This window comes from Carcharhinus amblyrhynchos, unplaced genomic scaffold, assembly GCF_965287045.1.
Source record: "Carcharhinus amblyrhynchos unplaced genomic scaffold, sCarAmb.v2.hapA scaffold_42, whole genome shotgun sequence".
In the NCBI taxonomy this organism is placed as follows: Eukaryota; Metazoa; Chordata; class Chondrichthyes; order Carcharhiniformes; family Carcharhinidae; genus Carcharhinus; species Carcharhinus amblyrhynchos.
The window spans coordinates 3,866,823-3,891,627 of record NW_027649783.1 but is presented as its reverse complement, the minus strand read 5'-3'; the positions used below and the strand labels follow the sequence as shown (position 1 = coordinate 3,891,627).

Sequence of the window (24,805 nt, the reverse complement as noted above, 5' to 3'; positions counted from 1 at the left end):
AGAAAGGAGATTTCAGGTGGGAAAATAGGGAGGGATAATCGTTTTGGGAAACGAGATTTATTTGTAATCATAAGGAAGCAGGAAAAATTCCTGTTTAGAACCGCGTTAACATTCTTGTTGCTTTGAAGTAGGAGTGGGGACGGGATCCAGTTGTTGTGATCCATATTGTGATAAACAACCTTATCTCTGTGAAATCGATTCTAAACATGAAATGTTCACTGATTTCTCATGATTATTTAGAGTCCTTTTTGAGTAACGGTGGAAGACCGGGTAAAAGGACCTGTTTGGGGTTCATCAGCAACGAGGAAATACATTAAAGAACAGGTCCTCAGGGGTTACAATCTCTGGATTATTACCCGAGCCACATACAAATTGGCATTGGGGGTGATTGACATAATGTAAAGTTCACTAGACTGAAGTCTGGAGCTGGGAGTGAAGTTACGAGGAGTGATGAGAAAAATGAGGGCCTTTTTCTCTGGGGTTTAATTACATTTTTCAGGATGTGATGGTGGGGGTAAAGAGAGCCGAATCATTTGTGCTGGCGGAGGCTGGGGGAACCCTGAGACCTGGTTTCGGGGGGAGGATGGGTAGAGAGAAAGAGGGACAGAGTTTAACTCCCAGGAATGAAGCTGAGTAACACTTGAGGCCACTCCAAGTTTTGGAATCTTGCCCTCACCCAAAAGGGAATCAGTGAATTGTTAACCCGGGATCGATATCTTCTTGTTAACAGTGGTTATTAAGGGTGACGGGGTAAAGGGGTGAAGGTGGAGATTGGAAACAAAGCCGCCTTCACCTTCCCGAATAACAGAGCAGGCTCGAGGGACTGAATGGACTCGTCCTACTCCCACGCCCTGTGAGCAGATATCTCAGAGCATTTTAGTGAGTGCAGAAGGTTACAGAGATAGGGAGGGTTGTAGTGGCTGGTGGGGGCAGGAGAGGGAAAAATAGTGGTAATTGCTGGAGGAGGTTACAGGGAGAGGGAGGGGTGTAGGAGCTGGAGATAATTATAGAGATAAGTAGGGTTGCAGTGAGTGGAAGGCTTTACAGAGATAGGGAGGTCCGTAGATGCTGGAGGAGGCTACTGACCTATATCTGGGTGGACAGGTTTCAATCTCAAAATTTGCCAAAGGTGCAAAACTTGAAAATATTCTGAACTTTAATAAGAAGGATATTGATAATCTTCAAGAAGATGTAGACAGGCTGGTGGAATGGACAGGCACGTGACAGATACAACTTAATTAACGTAAGGAAGTGTGAAGTGAGACATTTTGGTCCGAAGATCAAGGAAGACGATATAAAATAAAGCGTACACCTTTACCCTTCCTAATCCCCATTGCACCTTTACTACGCTGAGATGCCACAGTCTCTTCACCGATCTCAGAACTCATGAATATCCAACCTGAAGCCTGCATTTCACCGTCTACTTGTACAGTGATCATAAAACATTTGGCACTCCAACTTTCCTTGGCATCTTCTGAAACGATTCCCTGCTCCGTCTGACAACTCAGTCAATGTCGCATCTTCACTTAGTGCCCTGCCCACGGTAGGATTATCCTGTGCAGTCCCCATAGTGTTTCCCATACAACTTGCTCAGTTGTATTGCCCAGATTGCATACTGTTCCAAATTTTCGATTCTCCATTAATAATAAATGCATAACCCGACTTTCCGTAGCAGAGTGGCGCAGCGGAAGCGTGCTGGGCCCGTAACCCAGAGGTCGATGGATCGAAACCATTCTCTGCTATTTCGCTTTTAGCAACTGCAAAAAGAATTCCACGACGGCTCCTTCAAGATGATTTGACATTTCCGTCCAGGGTGCAGTAACTTTCTTCCTCTTCTCGTTACTAGTTAACATTTGAATGAGTAACAGATCGCTGAAATGTCATTTACTCACAGACAGACACAAGCTGTAAATGTTGCAAAGATACACAAGTCTACGTTTTGGCTTGGAGCACAACTATAAGGTTCATGGTGGGAGATATAGGACGGTTGTCCGAGGTAGATTCTTCACTCAGAGAGTGGTTGGGGTGTGAAATACACTGCTGCCGTGATAGTGGAGTCGGACATTTTAGGAACTTTCAAGCGGTTATTGGATAGGCACATGGAGCACTCCAGAATGATAGGGAGTGGGGTAGCTTGATCTTGGGTTTGAACATAACTCGGCACAACATTGAGGGCCGAAGGGCCTGTACTGTTCTATGTTCTATGTTCAAGAATCATCCCTTGAATAAACACTGCCACCTTTCAATGTTTAGCGGGTGAGTTTCATGAAGAGCTGAGTGTGATTCCCGCCTTTCTGCTTCTGTATAAATTTAGTCAAAGGAAAATTATCCAAATATATCTTCAATTCTCCTTGTCTTTCACAAAGAACTGGGCATGTGTTGGATACAGTTTCAACAGTAGCTTTAAAAAAGATAGAGAATGAATTTACAAATTTAAAATCCAAGGGTGACATCAATGCCTGAAGTGGTTTCCAGGCTGTGGCGACTAGAATAACAATGCACATTCTCAATTTGAATTGTTCAAAATCATAGAATGGAGCATCCATTGTGGATGAAAGGAAACTTTAAACTGTGCAGCTGTGCTGTGCTTCAGGAGCTGGTTTTACACAAATCTCCGTTAATGAGATGTTGCCTCACCTGCTGAGCATTTCCAGCATTTTTTGTTTTTTTTTTGTCAGATTTCCAGCTTCCAGCTTTGCATTGTGTTCTGTGCAGGTGTTTAACTGGAACAGGGAACAGGTTCTGATCAGTCCCGTGACAGATAGAGTAGAATGTATCTCTCAACTATCAGGCCTGCGAGATGAGACTTCAAGCTGTACAGGGGAGTGAGGAAGAGAGAGAGGGAGCATCATTCTGTGAGGGACAGATTTCCTGTATAGAGCAGGAACAGGTCTGTATTTCCACAACTGTTTTAACAGACATCAGATGTCCCAACATGACTTGCGATCAATGATGTCCTTCTTAACCTTTTAACTCTGAGATTATTGAATTTATCAATAGTTTCCACATTGTCAAAAATCCATCTAAGGACAAGTAAAGTAAAGTTTCAGCCTGTGTCTCTGTGTCGCGTTGGTCTTCCAAATGATGGTAATTCAGTCACTTAAAGGTTATGAGTTTGAGTCCCACCACAATCGGATTATGGATCAGGTTAGTAACAACCCAGTTGCTGCTTCATTGATGTGATTCACCTTCGGCACCGACATTTCCTGCTCTGCCATCTCTCCATGCTGTTTCTGTTAACCCGGCTCCCAGGGAAACCACTGACTCGAGAATAAATCACAAACCTTTCTTAAAGTTTGACACAACGTTCGCTGGTTGGGTGAGAAATTGTAACATCTTTTTCAATTAGATATTTCATTTCTTTTGGAAGATAAATAAGATTAAGGAACGCAGACACGCAACAACAACTTATAAATAACTACAATCAATGAATAAATACCAGTGTCCTACAACCTGGCAGTGTCTCCTTTTTCACAAATACCACCAGATCTGGAACGTATTTCCAGCATTCCGCTGAACCCACCCACAACAGAGACTGGCTCTGTGGCTTAGTTGGTTAAAGCGCCTGCCTAGTAAGTAGGAGATCCTGGGTTCAGAATCCCAGCGGAGCCTTGACTCTTTTTCAATGTTATTCTGATCTTTCTGCTGCGCTTGTTCTTCTGGGTCCCAATGGGCGTGGGTTTGGAAGGTGCTGGCAAAGGAGCAGTGGTTAAGGCGTTGGACTCGAAATCCAATGGGGTTTCTCCGCGCCGGTTTGAACCCTGCTCGCAGCGAATCTGATATAAAATGTTTAAAAGTCACTATTTGTTTCGAAGGGCAACCGCTAAAAAAAAATGTAACTTCCGGTGTTCTTCTTTTCAAGAAGTGGATTTGTGCTGTGGGCCGGGATGTACTCAGCTGGCGAACTGGGCCGAGTGTGCTGGAACTTCCATGAGAGAGATCATGACGAGAGAAGAAAGAGAAATAAAGCAGCATCAGGGCAACAAGGACAAAACGAGGTCTCATATCATAGGAAGATTCTTATGTAATTACTCACAGAAGATAAAGATCATATTTCACCAGAATACAGTGAATGAATGAGAACTTCAAAATGCTTCTTAGATGGTATGAAATTGTGTTCATTCAAACACATTGCAAAAGCTGCTCATTACTGGGCGTAAGACATTCCTGGTTATAACAGCTTGAGAAAGGAGATTTGAGGTGGATAATAGGGAGGGATAATCGTTTTGGAAAACGAGGAAACGAGGTTTATATGTAATCATAAGGAAGTAGTAAAAATTCCAGTTTAGAACCGCGTTAACATTTTTGTTGCTTTATTTAATTTCTTCCTGAAATCTCACACAATTTTTGGCCTTAACTACTTCCTGTGGCAGTGAGTTCCACACATTCACCATTCTCTGGAGGACGTAGATAAGATTATGAAGGGTATAGATAGAGTAAACAGAGGTAAGCTATTTCCTATGTTAGAGACACATAGGACAAGGGGCCATGGGCTTAAGGTGAGGGGGGAGAAGTACAACACAGATAATAGAGGGAGGTTTTTCACACAGAGGGTAGTGGGGGTATGGAATACTCTGCCAAGTAAAGTGGTGGAGGCAAGCACGCCAGAGTCATTTAAGAGTAGCTTAGACAGGCACATGAGTGGGTTGGAGATGGTTGGATACAGGAGGTTGTTTTAAAGAAGGGCCATTAGCATTGGGGCGTCCCTGCTAAGGTAAATGGATATGGTACAATTTTTTTTTTCCCTTTTCATTGACAGGTTTTAAGTCGGTCCGCCTTGTGTCCAACGAGGGGCATACACGCGATGGGTCGTACTTGGGCTGCTCTTGGTTGTTCGAGATTGGCCTAGTGCTTCATGTCGTTACTGTGTGCCTAAACCGGACCAGATGCTGGGCAACATGACAGCTCAGTGACTATCACTGATTGCTGTGCAGACACATGGATTTGGGCCGGTGTCTGTGGGCGTTTGCGCATTCTTTCCGTGCTTGCGTGGGTTTTCTCCGGGTGCTCCGGTTTCCTCCCACACCCCAAAGATGTGCTGTTAGGCTGATAGGCAGTAATAAATTGTCCCTAAATCAGATTCCCTCAATCTGGATGGCCGTAAATCATTAGACAAGGGTCGTGGGTGGAGAGGGGGACTGGTGGCGTTGAGATGGCGGCGCGGGCTCGTTGGGCCGAAGGGCCTGTTTCCCGGGCTGTTTTTGTTCTTTTGTTCTTTGTTCGTTGTTTAGTTCTGGACTCTCCCATCATCGGGAACATTCTTTCTGAATCTACCTGGTCTAATTCTGTCAGAATTTTATCAGTTTCCATGGGAGCCCCTCCCACTCTTCTAAACTCCAATGAACACATTTCTAGTCGAGTGGCCGTTCTTGGAGATTCTATAATTAGGGGATTGATAACATCCTTTGTATCGAGAGTCCCACACAGTATGTTGCCTGCTCAGTGCCATGGTGAGGGACATCTCTGCACCTTCTCAATAGCTTCCACATCCTCCCTATAGTGAGGCGACCACAACTGCGCACAGTGCTCCAAGTGGGTTCTGACCAGGGTCTTATAAAGTTACAGCATTACCTCCCGACTCCTAAACTCAATCCCTCGATTAGTGAAGGCCAGTGCACCATACGCCTTCTTGACCGCATCCTCCACCTGCCAGGCCGATTTAAGGGTCCTATGGACCCGGACCCCAAGGTCCTTCTGCTCTTCAACACAGCTAAGACTCCTACCCTTGATATTGTATTCCTTCATCCCATTGGTCCTGCCAAAATGGACCACTACACATTTATCCGCGTTGAAGTCCATCTGCCACTTCTCCGCCCAGTCTTGCATCCTATCTATGTCCCGCTGCAACTTCTGACATCCCTCCAGACTATCCACAACACCACCAACCTTCGTATCGTCGGCGAACTTACTAACCCATCCCTCCACTTCTTCATCCAGGTCATTTATGAAAATGACAAACAGCAAGGGTCCGAGAACAGTTTTTGGGGGAAAAGGGAAGCCAAATAACAGTCTGTGTAGTCCAGGTAAAAGTCACAACTGCTTCACAGTTACCGTTTAGTTGTTTCATCATCACTGTGAACAGGAGTAGCAGAGAACGCTTTCGATCCATCGATTCCTGGATTATGGGCCCAGCACGCTTCTGCTGCACCAGTCTGCTATGGCAAAGGACCTGCCTGCTCCCAATGAATGTAGTCAGGCAGATTTTCACTCCTGTATCGATTAATCGGAACATCAGTGTGAGAAGGTATCACTGCATCACACCGAGATTACAATAGACAGAGAAAAACACACAATAGCAGCACGAGAGTTGGTTCGGCCGCATTTGGAGTATTGCGTACAGTTCCGGTCGCCTTACTACCGGAAGGACGTGGAGACTCTGGAGCGAGTGCAGAGGAGGTTTACCAGGATGTTGCCTGGTATGGAAGGACTGGGGTATGAGGAAAGATTGAAGAAATTGGGGCTCTTTTCCCTTGAAAGACGCCGACTGAGGGGGGATCTAATAGTGGTATATAAGATTATGAAGGGTATAGATAGAGTAAACAGAGGTAAGCTATTTCCTATAATAGAGACACGTAGGACCAGGGGCCATGGACTTAAGGTGAGGGGGGAGCGGTACAACACAGATATTAGAGGGCGGTTTTTCGCACAGATGGCAGTGGGATCTGGATATCTGGATGGCCATAAATCATTAGATAGGGGTCATGGGTAGAGAGGTGGACTGGTGGTGTTGAGATGGCGGCGCGGGCTCGTTGGGCCGAAAGGCCTGTTTCCCGGGCTGATTTTGTTCTTTGTTTTGTTTTTTTTTGAGAGACTGCTTGGACACATGGAACGATTTAAGCCATTTGACTGTGTTCGGAATTCCCTGAGAAAATAATGGAAATCTGTGTTTGATGAACTTACAGCATTGGGTTTATTACAGATGATTTTTTTTTAACTGCAAGATGATGAAAATACCTGGGTTTTCTCAACAAATAGTCGAGATATTTGTGGGGAGTCTCGAAATGTTTCCATCTTTGGAGATTATCCACTGTGAAGGGAAAGGCAAAAATAGATTAGGTGACTGGCACAATCGCAGACATCATTGGAAAAGAACCAAGGCTCTGCTGGGATTTGAACCCAGAATCCCCTACTTACTAGGCAGGCGCTTTAACCAACTAAGCCACAGAGCCTGTCACTGCTGTAAGTGGCCTCAGCGGAATGCTGGAAATATGTTCCAGATCTGGTGGCATTTGTGAAAAAGGAGAAACTGCCAGAATTGGAACGTACCTGTGAACTATCCGACTAAATATTGAACGGTTTAACGTGAGCTGGGTCCACTTACTGTTTTCAGACACACATTTGGTGTAAAAATAGAGATGTGATTCACACACACAGTTTTCTGCTCTGAAGGCAGCTGTGCTCCTTCTGTCGCACGAAGTGATTTAAAAAAGAAAATACTTTATTCATACGGGATATGTGTGTCACTGGCCCGGGAAGCATTTATTGTCCAAATTAATTGTCTTTGGGTAATTGGCGATGAATTCATTCTGGAGACACTGCAGTCCATGTGATGTATGTACACATAGACTGCTGTTAGGGAGGGAGTTCCGGGATTGTGAGCCAGCCATGGGAACGGTGATATGTTTCCAAGTCCGGATGATGTGTGTCTCGGAGTGGAACTTACAGGTGGTCATTGTTCCTCTGCATGTGGTGCCCTTGTGCCGAGAGATTTCTTGGGTTTGGATGGTTCCTCGCGAAGGAGAAAAAAAAAGCATCAGAATTGGGATTTGAACCGAGGGCTTGAGAGAAGACTGTAACCGAAACAGAGCAACTAGACAGATCAGTAATCCTGACCACTTGACCCCAAGTGCAAAATCTGTGCAGAAATCGAATTGAATTCCATCTTGGTAGCATTTACATTTCAAACTCGATGCGTTTTTTCCCCCATTTTTGAACCCCAGCCAGAGGCCTGTATCTGAGTCCCATCCTTCCCCAAGCCGCCGGGGGGTGAGGAGCTTCTCATTGCTGCATTGCTCTGTTTGCTCAAATCAACAAAGACCCAATTCCCGCCCTTCCTGTTCCTTACGGGAAGGTGTTGAGAGTGTCAGATCTGAGCAACGTGAAGTATCCAATAGGAGAGTTACATCCTGGCGACAGGAATATCTCTCCACAGCTGCTTTCGGAGCTGCTGAATATTTCCAGCATTTCCTCTTTCTGATTTTGTGTCTTCATTACAGGAGTCCATTTACTGACAACCCAAAACTTGTCTCTCGGGCCCAGCTCCAGACACAGCTTTTCTGTGATCTTCAAACGGACAAGTTCACTCTTCACTTTCCTACACACATGCTTTAAAATCGGCTGGTCTCACACTCAGCACCCTGCGGCATCGCCTTCAAACCTCACCCCACCCTTCCACCGCCCACCAGGGCCTCAGAGGTACAAGTACTTCTTATGAATTGACAAAGGCAAGGGGATTACTGTGTTTGTGACGGCATATAAAAGGTTAATCCACACTCACAAAGAGACTGTGAGGATCTCTCTCTCCCTCTATCTCTCTCTTTCTCTCTGTCTCTCTCTCTCTCTCTCTCGCACACACACACACACACACAGCACCACCACCACCACCATGGTAAATGGTGAAACGTCTCATCAATAAAAAAAGATATCTGGAATTGAAAGTCTAATGACCATGAATCGAGTGTCTTAAAATAACACAGCTGGTTCACTAATGTCCTTTAAGGAATGATTTTTTTTCCCTGGTCTGGATCTAAATGTGACCCCCGACACACAGCAACTTTGGTGACTCTAAGCTGCCCTCTGAGGTGACCTGTCATCCGCTCAGTTCAAGGACAATTTAGGATGGACAATAATTGCGGGCCCAGCCAGCGACACCCACATCCCAGGAATGAATGAAGAAATTAATCGGAGATTTCAAATGAGGGGATATAGAAAGTCAGTTGCATTTCCAAAGATTGTCAGATACAGAATGAATTTTGAAACTATGTTTTAGTTCCGGAAGTTGCCTTGTACAGGCACAGTTTAACTGATAGAATCAGAAAGATCCCAATTCTTATTGAAAGGCAGATAATGCAAAACACAGTCTGAATACAAACAGATGCACCCGAGAAAGAATTCCTGTGTGTCGCTGGCCCGGAAAGCATTTGTTGCCCAAAATTAATTATTTTTCGAGAATTTTTTTCAGGGAATTCATTCTTGAGCCACTGCGGTCCATGTGGTGTCTGTACTGATACATTGCTTTTCGGGAAGGAGTTCCAGGATTGTCAGCCAGCCGCAGAAACGGTGATATATTTCAGAGACAGGATGGGATGTGTCTCGGAATGGAACTTGCCGGAGGTCGCTTTTCCTGAGCCCCTGCAACCATTGTAATTCCGGGGGAGATATTTCGCGGGTGTGGATGGTGTCTGGAACAGGGAGGGAAAAAATGCAATGTCAGGAGTGGGATTTGAACCCACGCCTCCAGAGGAGACTGCGAACTAAACGCAGCGCCTTAGACCGCTCGGCCACCCTGACTACCGGAATAAGCACCCGAATCCCCACAAGTCGATTTGAATTCCGTCTTCATTGTCATGACAATAAAAACTCGATGTGTTCTTTCCCCCATTTTTGAACCCAACCTGGAGTCCTGTATCTGAGTCCCATCCTTCCCCAAGCCGCCGGGGGGTGAGGAGCTTCTCATTGCTGCATTGCTCTGTTTGCTCAAATCAACAAAGACTCAATTCCCGCCCTACCTGTTCCTTACAGGGAGGTGTTGAGAGTGTCAGATCTGAGCAATGTGAAGTATCCAATTGGAGAGTTACATCCCGGCCACAGGAATATCTCTCCACAGCTGCTTTCGGAGCTGCTGAATATTTCCAGCATTTCTTGTTCTCCGGAGCAGTGTACCTGCTGGCTGTGGTGAGTGTTTGATTTTACTTTGAAAGCTTTTGACTGCATTTCCGGTTCGCGGGATTTTTGTGAGTACGTTTTATTTTCGTAGCGGAAGTCAGGCGAGGGGCGAGTCGGGAAGGGAGAGCAGGTTTAACATATCCTCTGTTCTTTTGTACTCAGTACCCAATTGATAAAGAAAAAGCAGGGCACTGTCTGATTTATTATGATCACTCCCCTCACCGTTCTGGTCACCCTATTATAGGAAGGATATTATTAAACTACAAACGGCTCAGAAAAGATTGACTAGAATGTTACCAAGACTTGATGGTTTGAGTTACAAGAAGAGACAGGATAGGCAAGGACTTTTTTCTCTGGAGTTAGGGGTGATCTTCTTGAGGTCTACAAAATAATAAGGGTCATTGATCAGCGAGATAGTCCATATCTTCTCGAAATTGTAGGGGAGTCTGAAACTGGCGGGCATACGTTTAAGCTGAGAGGGGAGAGGTACAAAAGGGTGCAGAGGGGAATTTTTATTTTTTACGGATGGTGATTGTCTCGAACAAGCTGCCAGAGGTAGTTGTAAAAGTGAGCATAACTTTACTTTTTAAAAGCGTTTGGACAGTTACATGTGTAAGATGACTATCGAGGGATATGGGCCAAACGCGGGAAATTGGGACTAGCTTAGTGGGTAAAAAAAGACAAGTTGGGCTGAAGGGCCTTTTTTCTTGCTGTAAACCTCTATGATCATCCCTGTCAACTTGGAAGATATATGTACATATTTGCCTCTTTAGAACTGTACCATGTAGTTTATGTTTTGAACCTGGGTTCTTCCTTCAAAACGAATCAATTCACATTTTGATGCATTTACTTTAATCTGCCTGATTAAAAATTTCCGTGCTTTTGGAAGTTTATGTAAACCGCATGAACAGTATTATCTTTATCAACACTCTCGGTTACAATTTCAAAATACCCAAGACAGTTCAAAAAACATTGTTACCTTAATAAATCGGAAGTTGGAAAGTTATTTCCAGTCTTTTCGCAATTACACTGATCATGTCTTTCAGTATCCTTAGATGCATGGCACCCAGTCCTAGCGTGGAATCAAACACGGGTAGCCTCTCCATACCTCCTCTTCATTGAGTTAATTACCTCTGGAGTGGAATACCGAACAGTTTCACAAAGATTCACTTCCTGCTCAGTGGAACGCCCGAGACATAGTGAAAATATAATCAATTCAAAACCAAACTGTAACCCCTCCTCCCCCTCCCGCCCACCTCCCCCACCGCCCCCGCACCTCCTCCACCACCACCACCCCCCCCCCCCCGCCCCCCGCCCCCCCACAGCATTGTCAGACCTCAATTTCTTTCTGACCAAAATACAACTGAACACACGATGCAAGAATCCCTGACGCGACAATCAATGGACAGCCCTGACTGATTCATTGGGATAAGTTTACAGTCTGGTTCCGTGGGTGAACATTCTTGAAAACTTTTGATTTGCAGCATTGAGAAAATTGTCGGGATGTGTTGCTGGATTTCAAACCTGACCTGCAGACATGTAAATCCCGCCATCTAAAACGCAACGTGGTTTTTTTTCCAAATAAACAACCAACATTTGGAACCAAAACTGGCGACAAGTGAGGGTTCGTCCGGGATTTGAACCCGGGACCTCTCACAACTCCATACAGTGCAACCCCCGAAACGAGAATCATACCACTAGACCAACGAGTCGTCGGTGCGCTAATTTGTCAGCGAATAAACTTCTATTAACTAGCTATCCTTTCAGACTGTCATTTGAAAGGAACATTGAAGGAAAACACAGCAGATTCAGGGGGAAATGCGATCCTCGTTGTCTTAGACCCTGAATATACAACAGGATGTTCAATGTTGGGATTGTAGCTTCTCTCAGCGAAAGAAATTCCCATCACATCAGTTCAAGGATTGTTGTGAAGAACAGATTGAGCAAAGTGTAGAAGACCAATGCGGAAAAGTGTGAGGTGATTCACGTTGGTAAGAGTAACAGGAGTACAGAATATAGGGCTAATGGAAGTGTCGACAAGTAGAGAGATCTCGGTGTACATGTGCATAGATCCCTGAAAGTTGGCACCCAGGTTGATAAGGTTGTTAAGAAGGCGTACGGTGTGTTAGCTTTTATTGGTAGAGGGATTGAATTTCGGAGCCGTGAGGTCATGTTGCAACTGTAGAAAACTCTGGCGCGGCCGCACGAGGAGTATTGCGTACAGTTCTGGTCGCCGCATTATAAGAAAGATGTGGAAGCATTGGAAAAGGTGCAGAGGAAGTTTACCAGGATGTTGCCTGGTATGGTGGGAAGGTCTTATGCGGAAAGGCTGAGGGACTTGAGGTTGTTTTCGTTAGAGAGAAGAAGGTTAAGAGGTGACCTGATTGAGGCATACAAGATGATCAGAGGATTGGATAGGGTGAACAGTGAGAGCCTTTTTCCTCGGATGGTGATGGCTAACACAAGGGGACATAGCTTTAAATTAAGGGGTGATAATTATAGGACAGATGTCAGAGGTAGGTTCTTTGCTCAGAGGGTAGTAAGGGCGTGGAATGCCCTGCCTGCAGCAGTTGTGGACTCGCCAACTTTAAGGGCGTTCAAATGGTCAGTTGGATAGGCATATGGATAATATTGGAATAGTTTAGGTTGGAGGGTCATTAGATTCGTTCCACCGGTCGGCACAACATCGAGGGCCGAAGGGCCTGTACTGCGCTGTAATGTTCTATACTTTATGGTTGTCCAGCTGGGGAAGACTGCACTCGCCTCGTTCCATTCTTACCCTTCTGGTCAGTGGCACAATATCACCCGCAATGGTCACTCTTCTCCCTCCTGTGTTGTTACCTCCCGAATCTTTGAAGGATCTAACCTTGGCTCCCTTCTATCTCTAGACCTCACCTCTCGGTGTCATAATCTGAAGATCAGTATTAGTTTTCACACGTAAGCTGATAATACCCAGTTCCAGCTCACCATCAGCTCTCAGAACAAATCCCTCTTATTAAATTATTAGATTGCTTATCCAGCAGCTTGTACTCGATAAGCAGATAATTCCCCATTAAACATCTGGAAGGCCAAAGGTCCCACCACAAATTCCATTCCCAGTCAATGACTCCATCACTCTCCCTGGTCACTGTCGAGGCCGAAACAAACTCATATAACCTTGGCACATCATTGCACCTGGAAATGAGATTCTGACCACACATCTGTTCCTGCACCAAGGCCACCTGTTTCCAGCTGTGTGACTTCACACATTGTTGATAATACCTGATCTCAACTGTACCTGAAACCCTCATCCATGTTTTTGTTACCTCTCGACTTGCTGATTCAAATACCCTCCTCCTGCAGATTTTGTTCCCTGAAGGACATTAGTAAACTGCATGAGGTTTTATAAAAATGGACAATTAATTCAGGGTTTGTCTTGAATTAAAATTTCACCATTTGCCCTTTTGGGTTTTAAACCCAGCTTCACCAGAGTATTACCCAGGATCTCTGGATTACTTGTCCATTGCCACTCCCTCCCCCAAACACTTTCAGAACTGAGATTTGAATACTTGCCTTTTCCATTACCGTCATGAAGATCTCGATCAAGTTCATTAACTATGGGATTACTGAGGGGCTTTCCTTAATTATTGTGCATTAGCACAGGTGGGTGTTATTTTTTTCCCCTCGGGTAATTATTTGGAGAATATTACACATTGAACAACAAAGAACAACACAGCACAGGAAACAGACCCGTCGGCCCAACAATTAAACTGATATTAAACTGATTGGACTCATTCTTACAGCCGTTTCTGAAGAGGTGTCTTTACCGTTTGCAATTCTCCACTCATTGGGCACCACCCATATAACGAGCTGGGTTAGAAATTGCCTCCATTGCCACTGCAATTTCCACCCTTATTTCCCTCAGTATCCATCGATCCGTCTCTTCCAGTCACCAGAACGCAGCAATTAAGAACAGACATTGCACATGGCACGTTGACTCTGTTCTACCGTTCAATTCGATCATGAGACATTTATTTATTTGTCTTCATTGCCAGTCAGTGAAAACACAGTCACAATATGAAAAAAAAACAAGAACAGCAACAACAACATCAGGCAACACACATATAGAAATCACACTATGCTTCTGATAAGTGTTTTTCTTTAACCCTACAGTGCAGAAAGAGGCCCTTCAGCTCATCCAGTCTGCACCGACCACAATCCTACCCAGGTCCTACCCCATATCCCTACATTTTTTTACCCGCTAATCCATCGAACCTTCGCATCTCAGGACACTATGGGGAAATTTTAGCACAGCCAATCAACCTAACCCACACATCTTTGGACTGTTGGAGGAAACCGACGAATCCGGAGGAAACCCACGCAGACACGTGGAGAATGTGCAAACTCCTCTAATGGAACCCAGGTCCCTGAAGCTGTGCAGCAGCAGTGCTGACCATTATGCTACCGTGCTGCCCTGATAAACGTCCGTGGCCGCCTACTTGCACGTGGCCGGCTAGCTCAGTTGGTTAGTGCGTGGTGCTAATAACGCCAAGGTCGCGGGTTCGATCCCCGTGCGGGTCAGTTTTTCTTTTCCCTCAAACTGAACGGTATTGGGCGGCACGCGAGTCCATGCTGAAATTGTCTCTGAATGTCGTGGGATGAGGGGTAAATACGTAGGGATGTTGGGGTAGGGCTTGGGTGGAATTGTGGTCACTGCGGACTCGATGGGCCAAATGGCCTCTTTATTCACTGCCGGGTTTCTCTGATTCTATGAAGTGTTCCAAAAGTCACTACATTTTCAGCATTCAGAACAAATTCAGACAAAGCGTTTGAAATATCAACAATTCTATGCGGGTAAACAAACTGTGAGTTTTAAGACATGACCCAAATTTCTGCAGTTTATACTGACATCCACCCAAAATACATTATCTACGAATACATCATTTTCCAAGCTTGGGTTGTAAGGCCATGTATCAGAGAATAGGATAGTGTAGAAGAGGCCCTTTGGCCCATCGAATCTACAGTGATGCATGAAATGCCCTGGCCTGCCCAACTAATTCCACTTGCCAACACTCGGCCCATTGAGCAGAAAGCAGGCTCAGTGCCACAGACTGAAAGGAGGTTTTAGTTCACATGGGCAGCATGGTCGGCGGAGGCTCAGAGGGCTGAAGGGCTGCTCCTGTGCTGTAATTTTCTCTCTTCTCTGATATTTAAAGAGTACACATTGATTTACGCAGCCAGAGACTGACAATTAGAGGATGAATCCCACAGGCAGGTGCAGAGACTGATAGGTAAAAGTAAACCCAGTCCCCTCATATAGTGACCGAGAAGGACAGTTACAACATTAATCCCAAAATGGCAGAGCATCGCAGGGAGGGAATGAACCCCGCAGTCACTCTCAGCTCCCACTAACTGGCAAATACACATTGAGTCCCCAACAGTACCACGGACAGAGTGACTCCATCAGTCACATAGAACACCAGGCAATTACTATTCAATACAACGTGAACAGAAGTGATAGAGAAGGAAAAAGGGAAGTGTGGTGAGAAAGAGATAGAGGAGCAAATCTGTATGCAGATCATGGATGACAGATACAGTATTAATTCCATTCTCTCACAGACAGATGTGGAGTTGCTGATGTTGGACTGGGGTAGGCACATTAAGTAGCATCACGACGCCAAGTAAAAGTCCAACAGATTTATTTGGTAACACGAGCTTTTGGAGCGCCGCTCCTTCACCTGATGAGGAAGATGAAAAATATAATGAAACAATTGACTAAAAGTGGCCACGAAAAATACACTGGCCAGCAGGATTAAGGTAAATCCCAAGGCTGTTTATACATACATAACGAGCAAGAGAGTAGCCAGGGAGAGGGTTGGCCCACTCAAGGGCAAGGGAGAGAATCTATGCGTGGAGCTAGAGTAAATGGGTGAAGTATTAAATGATTACTCTGCGTCAGTGTTGACCGGAAACGACGTGTATGATGATGAGTCTGGGGAAGGATGTGCAGGTGGTTTGAGTCATGTTGAGACCAAAACGGAGAAGGTATCGGTGCCCTTGAGAAATATTAAGGTCGACAAGATAGGTCTGATGGGATATACCCCAAATACTGAGAGACACAAGGGAGGAAATTGTTGGAGCCTGACAGAAATCATTGCATTCTGACTGTGTACAGAGGAGGTCCCAGATGATTGGAGAATCGCCTGTGTTATTCCTTTGTTGAAAAAGGATAACACCAACAATCCAGGTAATTACAGGCCGGTGAGCCTTACATCAATGGTCGGGGAATTACTGGAGAGAATTCGTCGAGACAGGATATTTTCCCACTTGGAAATGAGTGGACATATTAGTGAGAAACAACATGGTTTTGTAAAGGGGAGCTCTTGTCTCACGAACATGATCGAGTGTTTCAAGGAAGTGACGAAGATGGTTGATGAGAATAGGACAGTGAATGGTGTCTTCATGGACTCTCTTCATAGCTCAAATTCTCTATCCCAGGCAACGATCTGGTCCCTGGTAAATGGACACTGCACCCTCTCCAGTGCAATCATATCCTTACCGTAGTGATTTGACCGGAACTGCACACTGTCCTCCAGCGGTGGCCTCACTAACATTTTTTCCAGCTCGAACTGAACCTTCCTGCTCTTACAATCGTGCATTAATATTCCATTCCTCACGCTGCATGAATCTTCACAACTCACAGACTCAAAGGAATTTCCAATATTGGAAAACATTGGAGGTTTCCTTTGTATTTTCCGGGATCTGGGAATCAGTGGATCTTCCAAAAATAGAACTGAAAAATATGAAATCACAGCATTTATTGGCATTGTGCTAATATCAGGGTAATATTCGACGTGTTGGCTCCGTGGCATGGCCACATCAAAGGTGAGCGAAAATGCTGATGAATTGAACGAACGTTGATCTCAGGTTACCAAAAGTTTCCGTACAAATGTAAAGATTTCCATTTTCGAAAGTTTCAATTCTTCACAGTCTTTTATTTTTGCCGTACAATTTGACATAATAAAATTATAATAAACTCCCCGTCGGGGAATTGAACCCCGGTCTCCCGCGTGACAGGCGGGGATACTAACCACTATACTAACGAGGAGCTGCTCCACCAAACGACGAAACGCATTCTACACTTGCCACTTACACTTCCAGAGGGATAACTCAGTTCTGACGAGATCAGTTATTTTCCCCAATACGGAGAACCACTTCATGCAGCAAACAGCTAATTAAGACTTTTGGATTAGCAGCAAAGAGAATGAGATGGATGCATGAAGAAAACACACAAATCAGGTGGAGACAGAAAGGTGCGTTTGCCGTTCATATCAAACCGCATGTTCTTTTTTAATTTTGGAGGAAAGGCGGGGTCTTGAAGTCTGAACATTCTGGACAATCTCAGCTGGTCTCTCTCCACAGATGATGTCAGACACACATCTGGTATAAAGTATCCGCCTTCAGGATTTAATTGACATACATAGTTTTCTAATCTGAAGTGAGATGTTCCCCGACTCCGACACAGATGATTTTTCAAAATGTTATTTTCACGGGATGTTGCTGTCGCGGACTGGGCCAGCATTCCTTATCTAGTATTAATTTGGTGGTAAGTTCTTTCTTGAGCCACTGCATTCCATATGGTGTATGTACACACACTGTGCTGTTAGGGAGGGTGTTCCAGGATTGTGAGACAGCCACAGAAACGGCGATATATTTCCAAGTCAGGATGGTGTGTGTCTCTCGGAGTGGAACTTGCAGGTGGACCTTGTTTCTCTGCATCTGCTGCCCTTGTGCTTCCAGCTGAAAGATTTCGCGGGTTTGGATGGTGCCTCGATACGGAAAAATCACCGTCAGGATTGGGATTTCAGAGAAATGTGATGCCTGAAAACAGCGTCTTAAACTTTCCGGCCATTCTGATCCACTCACTCAACGAATACCCGCCCTGCGGAAATCGATTTGAATTCCATCTCCATCCTCATTATATTTAAAACGTGTCTCTATGAATTTTTCAACCGCAGCCAGAGTCCTGAACCTGAGTCCCATCCTACAATCCCAGAGCTGGACAAATACAGACAGAATTCCAAACTCAGAGACAGTTCTGACAACGGCCAAGTTTCCCTATCCTTGTGTTCTTGATAAAAGGCAGAAAGCAAGTGTGTGCAGAGCAGAGTGGCGCAGCAGAAGCGAGCTGGGCCCATAACCCCGAAGATAATGGATTAAAGCCACCCTTTGCTATGATATTCGCATTCACATCCAAGTGGGGCACTTGGCTGCTGCCCCAGGGGTTATCCTGGTTTCGTTGGCAGTAAATTTGTACCCTCTTGTTGATTTGTGTCACCTTGGGCGGCAGGTTTCTCTCAGTTGGTCGGGCATCTTATTCAGCACGGGTTTCATTCCCGTCTTTGGACGGAGATGAGGAGACATTTCTTCACCCAAAGAGCCTGAGGAGTTCATTAGCACAGGAAGTAGTTGATGCCAAATCATTGAATGTATTCATGACGTGACTAGATTTAGCACTTGGGACGAATGGGGTCAAAGGATATGGGGAGAAAGCAGGATTAGTCTGCTGATTGGACGATCAGCCATGATCGTGATGGATAGCAGAGAAAGATCGAAGGGCCAAATGGCCTCCTCCCGCTCCTGTCTTCTATGTTTCTATGTAATATCGAGGTTATTTATGAAGGCCGCGTTCTCAGCCTTGCTCCTGGCCTGAGGTGTGAATCCTCGGTTAAATCACCGCCAGTCAGTTCTCCTCTTTGATGACACCGAGATTTATCTGGGACTGTGGAGTTTGCTTTGATTTTATAAGCAATGGACACATCCCATCCCTGAAACATCGCTCCGATATAAAACTGTGTAAAGAAATATAAACTGAGCCTGTAAACCGGGAGTTTTCCTAAAATACCATTTAAATCTTAGTTTTGACATTGATCATTTCGGGAACATTATCCAGAAATAAAATCCAGGAACCAACTGCACAAAGGCTCCAGAAGCTTGATGTAATTTGAACACGAAACTTTCATAATATGGGAGTCAGTCCCGCTATCGTTACCCCACAAGCACATGCCGTGTCACTGCTATACAGACCTGATTTTCCCCATTAAACTGAATCATTTCAGTTCATTCTTTTTGGGGCTGTTTCTGGAGGTGTTACTGAGTCAGGAATGTAGGAACTGGACCGTAGTTTTTATTTGTAGGTAACAGCAGTTAGAGTTTTCCCATGAAATGTTCTGGTGTCTGGGAGTCAGCGGAGAGAACTGGATTGGATTGAGGATTGGCTGACTGACAGGGAGCAGAGGGTCGGGATAAATGGGGGAAAATGATCCTTCTTAGGCTGGCGAACTGTAACAGGCGGGGTGCCACAGGGGCCAGGCCTCGGATCTCAACTCTTTCCAATCTATATCAATGATCTGCAAGCAGGGACAGAGTGGAACACGACAACATTTGTGAATAATACACAATTTGTGGGAAAGCAGGCGGTGAAGAGGATGTAAAAATATTCCAGATGGATCTAGATATACTCGGACAATTGGATAGCTTTTGGCAGATGGAGTTCAATGTGGATAAATGCGAAAGGCAAATTATTATCCTTCTGGAAAGCAGTTTCAAAATCTGTGTGGACAGAGGGATCTGGCTGTCTCTGTCTAGAATCACAGAAAGTCAGTATGCGGGTAAAATGTATAATTTAAAAGGCAATTTGAACGTAAGCATATATTGCAAAAGAACTGGAGTAAGAAAGTAGAGAAATATTGTTTCAATTGTGTGGATGAAGTCACAACTGGAATATTGTGTCCAGTTTTGGTCTTCTTTGTGGAAAGATGAGGTGGTATTACATCCAGCACTTTTTCCCTTCCTTCTCTATGTGCGGTATGCTTTGTCTGCAAGAAACCATACCTTTCACTGTATACTATTTCATGTGACAAAAATAAATCAAATCAAATCCAATCAAATCCGTCTGTCAGAATGAGATTACCGACGCGACTGGCGAGTTACAACCACAGGTCGACTTGGCGAGTGGTGAAAACTGATATCACTGCTTCTGATCTTCACCAGAACAGACAGTGAAATGGAACATTGTTCGGGAACATTCCTGATTTTACAATGTTGTTACGAAAGAAATGGTTAATAATCTGTGGGAGATATTGAAAAAATATGTCCATTTGCCAGGCTTTGGCGGTTGGCTCGTTGGTTTAGGGGTACGATTCTCGCTTAGGGTTACGGTATTAAAATGCGAGAGGTCCCGGGTTCAAATCCCGGACGAACCCCGGAATTATTTTTATTTTTTTTTCCAAAGTAGATTCCGAAAATGATTAAAATCAGGAGCAGATTCAAGTTCCCGAGAAATCATTGCAGAGAATATAATACTGCAGAACATGATCCATTTACCAGTGACCAGATCGTTGTCTGGGATGGAGAATTTGAGCTGTGAAGAGAGACTGGATTGGATCAGACTGTTCTATTTAGAGCAGTGAAGGCTGAGAGGAGACCTGATTGAGGCATATAAGGAATGGACAGGGTGGATCGGAAGCTGCTGCTGCCTTATAGCACGGGCATTCGACCTCTGACCTTCGGGGAAGCGTTCTCCAAGGCGGCCTTCACGACACACGACAGCGCAGAGTCGCTGAGCAGAGACTGATAGCCAAGTTCCGCACACATGTGGAAGGGTCTCAATCGGGATCTTGGGTTCATGTCGCCCTATCTGTAACCCCCCGTGACTTGTCTGGGTTTGCAAACCCTCAATTACTGTACTGTCTGGAGACAATACACATCTCTTTAACCTATGCATAATGCTCTTTCCACTCACATTTTTGTCATCTTTAAGACTTGAATTGCAGGTTAGGTGTAAAGATTCGCATTCTAATCAGTAATCTGTAAACTGTCTATGCTGTTATATGCTCTGTCTGAGGCCAGAAGTCTCCATTCACCTGGCGAAGGGGCAAACCCCAAAAGCTCATCAATGATCTGGATGATAATGTGGTAAATTGGTTCAGTAAATTTGCTGACGATATAAAGATGGGAGGAGTAGTGGACAGTGAGGAAGGTTTTCAAAGCTTACAGAGGGATTTGAGTCAGCTAGAAAAATGGGCAGATAAATGGCAGATGGAGTTTAATGCAGGCAAGCGTGAGGTGTTGCACTTTGGAAGGACAAACCAAGCTAGAACATACAAAGTTAACGGTAGGACACTGAAGAGTGCAGTAGAACAGAAGGATCTGGGAATACAGATACAGAATTCCCTAAAAGTGGCGTCACAGGTAGATAGGGTCGTAAAGAGTGCTTTTGAAAATTGGCCTTTATAAATCAAAGTATTGAGTATAAGAGTTGGAATGTTATGGTGAGGCTGTATAAGACATTGGTGAGGCCGAATTTAGAGTACTGCATGCAGTTTTGGTCACCTAATTACAAGAAGGATATTAATAAGGTTGAAAGAGTGCAGAGAAGGTTTACAAGGATGTTGCCGGGATTTGAGAAACTGAGTTACAGAGAAAGGTTGAATAGGTTAGGACTTTATTCCCTGGATCTTAGAAGAATGGGGGGAGATTTGATAGAGGCGTACAAAATTATAATGGGTATAGATAGAGTGAATGCAAATAGACTTTTTCAACGGAGGCGAGGGGAGGAAAAAAAAGTAGAGGACATGGGTTAAGGGTGAAGGGGAAAGGTTAAAGGGAATATTGGGGGGTGGGGAGGGCTTCTTCACACAGAGAGTGGTGGGAGTGTGGAATGAGCTGCCGGATGAAGTGGTAAATGCGGGCTCATTTTTAACATTGAAGAAAAGCTTGGACAGGTACATGGATGAGAGGGGTGCGGAAGGATATGGTTCAAGTGCAGGTAAGTGGGACTAGGTAGACAAATGGTTCGGCACAGCCAGGGAAGGCCAAAAGGCCTGTTTCTGTGCTGTAATGTTCTATGGGAATGGGGAATAAATGCTGCAGCTGCGGCGCAAAGAATGACATGTTGGACTTTTCATCGTTATCTGGTGAGATATTCAAAGATTGTGGTCAGGAACTCATTTGAGTCGGCTTTTTAGATAAGGAACTGGTGGATCAATGCTTTCAGAGAAGTGAAACTGCCGCCCCGAAAGTCAAACAATCCCCACAGTGCAGAAGAAGGGCATTCGGCCCATCGAGTCCACACCAACAACAATCCGACCCAGGCCGCATCCCCACATACTGAGTTTACCCCCAATAAAGGGGCAGTGAAGACGTATTTCCGACGAGGATGGGATGCAAACCCAAATGTGTAGAACGCAATGAAGTAGCAATCCATCGCCTTCACCACTGGGCCACCTCGTCATACAAAAATGCCCTTTCTAATCATCTCTTGAACAAAGAACACATTTCTCCTGTAGGATAATGTTGTGTTTCTACTTTCTCGTTAATTTTGCTTCGTTGTTACCCTTCCAATCTATTTAAATCCCGAGAAAATAAAGAGGGAGACAATTCCCTGTTTGGTTTTTGAATTCACCAAACACAAGACAGATGTAAAAAGGCGCACTGGTCTGTGACCTTGTGGCGCAACGGTAGCGCGTCTGATTCTAGATCAGAAGGTTGTGTGTTCAAATCGCGTCAGATTCAAGGAACGATTATTCATCCGTCCTCGGATTTTGGATCTGGATAAAGTTTATTGTTCCTGAAATGACGAATTTCAAAACGATGAGAGATCCAGTACTTTATGTATTTGCTCAATCTGCGCCTGTACCTCGGGCAATAAAAAGACAATATAATGAAAGAAATGTATCTCAGCTGTAAAGCACTTTGAAACTTCCAGCCGTTTGGGAAAAAAAAAACACATTTCGAGACAAGATAAAAGCAAAATACTGCCAATGCTGGAATCTGAAACAACAAATGAAAATGCTGGAAAAACTCAGCAGGTCTGACATCATCTGTGGCGAGAGACCAGCTGAGATTGTCCAGCATGTTCAGACTTGAAGACACCCCGTCTTTCCTCCAAAATTAAAAAGAACATGCGGTTTGATATGAACGGCAAACGCACCTTTCTGTCTCCACCTGATCTGTGTTTTTTCTTCATGCACCCATCTCATTCTCTTTCCTGCTAATCCAAAAGTCTTAATTAATGCGTTGAAGCCGCTGTTTGCTGCATTAAATGGTTCTCCGTATTGGGGAAAAGAACTGATCTCGTCAGAAGTGAGTTGTCGTTCCGGAAGTGTAAATGGCAAGTGTACAATGCGTTTCGTCAATTACTGGGTCAGTTCCTCGTTAGTATAGTGGTTAGTATCCCCGCCTGTCACGCGGGAGACCGGGGTTCAATTCCCCGACGGGGAGTTCATCGCAATTTTATTATGTAAAATTGTACGTGTGTTGTTCTCTAATTTTGAAAACGGCAAAAATAAAAGACTGTCAAGAATTGAAACTTTCGAAAATGGAAATCTTTACATTTGTACGGAAACTTTTCGTGACCCGAGATCAACGTTCGTTCAATTCATCAGCATTTTGGCTCACCTTTGACGCGGCGACGCCACGTAGTCAACACGTCGAATATTACCCTGACATTAGCACAATGTCAATAAATGCTGTGATTTCATATTTTTCAGTTCTATTTTTGGATGATCCACTGATTCCCAAATCCCTGAAAATCCAAAGGAAACCTCCAATGTTTTCCAATATTGGAAATCCCTTTGAGTTTGTGAGTTGTGAAGATTCATGCAGCGTGAGGAATGGAATATTAATGCATGATTGTAAGAGCAGGAAGGTTCAGTTCGAGCTGGACAACATTTTGGTGAGGCCACCGCTGGAGGACAGTGTGCAGTTCTGGTCAAATCACTACAGTAAGGATTTGATTGCACTGGGGAGGGTGCAGTGTCCATTTACCAGGGACCAGATCGTAGACTGGATTGGAGAATTTGAGCTATGAAGAGAGATTGGATTGGATCAGATTATTTTATTTAGAGCAGTGAAGGCTGGGAGGAAACCTGATTCAGGTGTATAAGAAACGGACAGGGTGGATAGGAAGCTGCTGCTGCCTCACAGCACCAGGGACCCGGGTTTGATTCCCGGTTTGACTCAGTGTCTGTGTGGAGTCTCCATGTTTCCCCGTGTTTGCGTAGATTTTCTCTGGGTGAGCAAAGATCAAAGAAAATTACAGCACAGAAACAGGCCCTTCGGCCTTCCAAGCCTGCATCGATCATGCTACCCGACTTATGAAAACCCTCCTTCCATTCCGCGACCAGATCCCTCTATTTCCATCTTATTCATGAATTTGTCAATACACCGCTAAGAAGTCACTACCGTATCCATTTCCACTACATCCGTGGCAAAGAGTTCCAGGCACCCACCACTCCTTCCCTCATACATCTCCTTTAAACCTTGTCCCTCACACCTTAAACCTTTGCCTCCTAGAGACTGATTCTTTCACCCAGGGGGAATAAAAAGCTTCTGACTATCCACTCTGTCCATGCCTCTCGTAATCTTGTGGACTTCTCGCAAGTCGCCCCTCAACCTCCTTCGTTCCAGTGAGGACAAAACAAGTTTCTCGAACCCCTCCTCATAGCTAATGCCATCCTTAGCAGGCAACATCCTAGTAAATCTTTTCTGCACCCTCTCCAAAGCCTCCACGTTCTTCTGGTAGTTTGGCGGACGGAACTGAACACTAAATTCCAAGTGCAGCCTCAGTAAGGCTCTATAAAGCAGCAACATGACTTGCCAATTTTTAAACTCAATGTCTCAGCCGACGAATGCAAGAATGCTATATGCCTCCTTGACTACCTTCTCCACCAGCATTGCCAATTTCAAAGACCTGTGGACCTGTCCACTCAGATCCCTTTGGCTATCAATACTCTTATGGGTTCTGCCATTTACTATATATTTCCTATCTGTATTAGACCTTCCAAAATGAATTAACCCACATTGTCCGGATTAAATTCCATCGGCCATCTCTCTGCCCAAGTCTCCAACTGATCTATATTCTGCTGTATCCTCTGAT

General features: G+C 44.7%; 7 non-coding genes across 7 annotated transcripts; 4 read left to right on the top strand and 3 right to left on the bottom strand.

Moving 5' to 3' along the window:
* Positions 1–1,670: 1,670 nt before the first annotated feature.
* Positions 1,671–1,742, top strand: trnat-cgu (transfer RNA threonine (anticodon CGU)). The gene has a single exon. It is a non-coding gene; the product is annotated as a tRNA-Thr (tRNA).
* A 1,795-nt stretch (positions 1,743–3,537) lies between these two features.
* trnat-agu (transfer RNA threonine (anticodon AGU)) lies at positions 3,538–3,612 on the top strand. Its single transcript has one exon. It is a non-coding gene; the product is annotated as a tRNA-Thr (tRNA).
* A 3,483-nt stretch (positions 3,613–7,095) lies between these two features.
* Positions 7,096–7,169, bottom strand: trnat-agu (transfer RNA threonine (anticodon AGU)). Its single transcript has one exon. It is a non-coding gene; the product is annotated as a tRNA-Thr (tRNA).
* A 2,258-nt stretch (positions 7,170–9,427) lies between these two features.
* On the bottom strand, positions 9,428–9,510 carry trnal-uag (transfer RNA leucine (anticodon UAG)). The gene has a single exon. It is a non-coding gene; the product is annotated as a tRNA-Leu (tRNA).
* A 4,861-nt stretch (positions 9,511–14,371) lies between these two features.
* On the top strand, positions 14,372–14,445 carry trnai-aau (transfer RNA isoleucine (anticodon AAU)). Its single transcript has one exon. It is a non-coding gene; the product is annotated as a tRNA-Ile (tRNA).
* Positions 14,446–16,900: 2,455 nt separating this feature from the next.
* Positions 16,901–16,972, bottom strand: trnad-guc (transfer RNA aspartic acid (anticodon GUC)). The gene has a single exon. It is a non-coding gene; the product is annotated as a tRNA-Asp (tRNA).
* Positions 16,973–23,076: 6,104 nt separating this feature from the next.
* trnad-guc (transfer RNA aspartic acid (anticodon GUC)) lies at positions 23,077–23,148 on the top strand. The gene has a single exon. It is a non-coding gene; the product is annotated as a tRNA-Asp (tRNA).
* The last annotated feature ends 1,657 nt before the right edge of the window (positions 23,149–24,805 follow it).